This window comes from Pelmatolapia mariae, unplaced genomic scaffold, assembly GCF_036321145.2.
Source record: "Pelmatolapia mariae isolate MD_Pm_ZW unplaced genomic scaffold, Pm_UMD_F_2 NODE_ptg000527l+_length_30930_cov_1, whole genome shotgun sequence".
NCBI classification, from domain to species: Eukaryota; Metazoa; Chordata; class Actinopteri; order Cichliformes; family Cichlidae; genus Pelmatolapia; species Pelmatolapia mariae.
Genome location: NW_027052212.1, coordinates 1 through 2,500, shown reverse-complemented (window position 1 = coordinate 2,500; position 2,500 = coordinate 1). Strand labels below are relative to the sequence as shown.

At 42.4% G+C, this 2,500-nt stretch overlaps 1 protein-coding gene across 1 annotated transcript in view; it reads right to left on the bottom strand.

The window, feature by feature from the left end:
* LOC134623281 (uncharacterized) overlaps nucleotides 1-43 on the bottom strand; it is a 5,606-nt gene extending 5,563 nt beyond the window's left edge. The window contains exon 1 of the mRNA XM_063468431.1: nucleotides 1-43. This exon is cut by the window's left edge and continues 230 nt beyond it. The gene's annotated coding sequence lies outside the window, so the exon portion shown is untranslated.
* Nucleotides 44-2,500: the final 2,457 nt, after the last annotated feature.

Here is a 2,500-nt window from a genome sequence, read left to right as displayed (position 1 = left end):
CCTCCAGCCCCACTGTGTTGTTATTGTCCTACTGTCACGTGACTCCGTGATCAGGCGGAGAGAGGAAGAAGGAAATTCCGCACAAACACCCGCAGCGAAAAAATATAGAGAGAGAAACAGGGAAGCTCATGTCGTAGTTTTTATTTTCCTTGTTTATTTCAGTCTGTTTTAGTCTTTGGCGCGGTCTGTGACAACAACACAAACAAAGGCCAGCTTTGATCACATCTCTCTTTCAACATCTACTTCCTCTTTGTCAGGGTGGGGACAGGCGGATTTAGAGATTGTAGTTCAAAATAATTTTAAATCAGGACACAGACCCCGGTAAGAAGTAATCCTAGCTGGCTTTTAAAATGACCATAGCAATTATAATAAGCAGTGATCCTGCTGAACCAATATCAGTGAGGATTAAATGAGCTGCACGACCTCTGGGTTAGACTGACTCAGTGTGAGCTTGGTGTTCCTAATATACTGGACACTGGGTGTAAATGTGCTATACTTCGGGTGATGCTGTTTGTTTGTGTAGCAGTACGCTGATCATAACGCTCTCACATGCTTATCATTTGCTGCTCATTGCTCTTCTACAGTGACAGCTGCACATTACAGCCCTGAGACTTAAAACTGCATGCATCGTTTGTTTGTTTATTGCTCCACCAAGTGTAACTTCAGCACTTCCTTTTTTTCTAAACTGTGGGCAGGTTGCCCGTACAAATACTAAAGGAAACAGCGAAGCTCAACTGACTTGAAACCAAAGCTGATCACTGACGCCCTCTGCTGCTGCTGATCGGCTCTTAAAACCAGGGGTGCAGTTTTTACCCAACGAATAATATGTTGACTTACACTGCACGATATAAACTATGACATGCCAGCATGAGATGGTCACATGAATATAAGGAAAGGTCGCTATTATATCCTAAACTGTGTTAGAGTCATGAAGTTCACTTTACGCGCACAAGCTGACTGTAATTCAGCATAATTCTCCTGAGAAGAAGCAGCTGCGCTGACACAGCACATCTCCCACAAACACCGTTTACAGTTTAAAGTGGAGAGAAACATCACGCAGTTCACAGCAGCCACATGAAAAGCGCAACATGTTAACCCTCCTTCTTCGGTGCCTCTCACAAAATGAAGCCGCTGCTTCTTCAAACTCGATAAAATATGGCGATCGACTTCCGCCTACTACCAGAGAGAGGGGGGGAGAGAGTGCGCACACAGCCAAGGTCATCCACAGACACGTGTAGCGTATGTGTGAAGGATGAAGGCTGTTACAAGAAGTTTGAGCAGATACACATGTCAGGAAATCAACGTGGGAATTTCCAGGGATTTGGTGTCGGTGCCACTGCACTGAATAAAGAAATAAAAACTCACCTAGTCATTGTTTTTGGGCTCCAGGCGTAAGCCGCTCCGTTCACCCTCAGGTAGCCCGGTCAGGCGCCTCCGCAGCCAGATAAGAAACTCCGAAGGAGGAAAAAAAAGAAGAGAAAATCCGTCTTCAGTTAAAAACAAAAGTTGTGATCCAAGACTGGAACTCCCACACTCCTCTGAGAGACTGTTTTCACCAGGTCGCAGCAGAGAAAATGCCAACCTGCTGAGGGAGACTGCAGCCTGCAGCGGATCTTCCGCTAAAGCCCCTCCTCCAGCATCAATGAGGATGGCACTTCATAGATACGTGTTATCTAGCCTCTCTGTCTTATCTATGAAATATTTTGACTTGTATTTTTCTTTTTAAAGCGTACAGTGGCTGTTTTACTGCTGTATGTGTATGTTTTAATGACATCCAGCATATACGATCTTACAATTTGAACAAATGAGAATCTGTCGTTTACAGGATGCGGGGATTTTCCATTTTCTAAACATCAGCACTTTTGCTCTCACATGTGACTCCGCTTATTATAATGAACTGAGTGAAGCAGCACCTAGCAACCAACCATGCATTTATACAGTTTATGTTTATATCACTGACAGGCGGAAGAAGAAAGTAAGAGACTTTCCACTGTGTCACAAACTAACAATTTACCCCCACTTTACTAAAATATCGACATTTTAATATGAGAATCAGTTTTAGAACAATCGATATTTCAGTATTGATCCACACACCTCCGCTCTCAAATCCTTTAACAGCACCGAGGCTGCAGCTGACAGGATAGAAAAGAAAACAGATTGGCTAAATGTCATTAGTACAGCAGCTCTTTTCCAGTCTTAATAGCATCTAAGCGGTTTCACAACATTTTTAGCAGTACACAAGACATTAAAATAATCCCCAATAAAAGCGATACACACATTAATGAAACAACACTTATGATGAGGTCATTTCATGAATATATTTGTGTGTAACAAATAATTCTGCTGTAGGCACTTTTAGAGTATTTGGCAGCTACACATTATGTACTTGGATGAGTATGAGATGACTTTTTCTTTAACAGTTATTGTGTAAACTGAGGCCTCTTTTCATGTCATTCATCTGTATTTTAGCAGCACATGAGCCTCAAAATCAGTTTCTTCT